The following is a 614-nucleotide window of genomic DNA, read 5'->3' as shown; positions in this document are numbered from 1 at the left end:
GACAGGGACGGGGCCGGGCAGGCGGCAGCGCCTCCTCCCGGGACAGCTCCCGACACACGGGGGACCCAAACAGGGACTCGCACGGGTGAGGGGAGAAGTGTCCGCAGAGAGCACCCCCAGCCCAGGGTCCTAGCGTTGGCAAAACCCCGCTCACGCCTGTTTTAAGGCAAGCAAAACCTGGTTGCTAAAACACACAGCACAGAATGCCAGTAAGAGCAATTAAAACCTAATTAGGACTGAGTGTGTATCATAGTATTTGTCACAGAAAAATATGGGAAGTAATGGAGTTGAAGAGTGAAAATAATAATAAAAAAGCCATGGTCCAGAGCATGGGGCAGTTTAAAATTAAGTGAAATACTTTTCCGATTCTTTTTAGTGGTGCCCAGCAACAGGATGAGGAGGAATAGCCATAAACTGAAACACAAGAAGCTTCACTTCAACGTGGGGAAGAATTTCTTCACATCGAGGGTGGCAGAGCACTGGAACAGGCTGCCCAGCTCCCTCTCTGGAGACATTCAAAACCCACCTGCTCTAGATGACCCTGCCTTGGCAGGGGGCTTGGATGAGATGATCTCCAGAGGTCTCTTCCAACCATAACAATTATGTGATTCTGT

The sequence above is a fragment of the Corvus hawaiiensis genome, chromosome 26, assembly GCF_020740725.1.
Source record: "Corvus hawaiiensis isolate bCorHaw1 chromosome 26, bCorHaw1.pri.cur, whole genome shotgun sequence".
NCBI lineage: Eukaryota > Metazoa > Chordata > Aves > Passeriformes > Corvidae > Corvus > Corvus hawaiiensis.
This window is presented reverse-complemented; position numbering follows the sequence as displayed.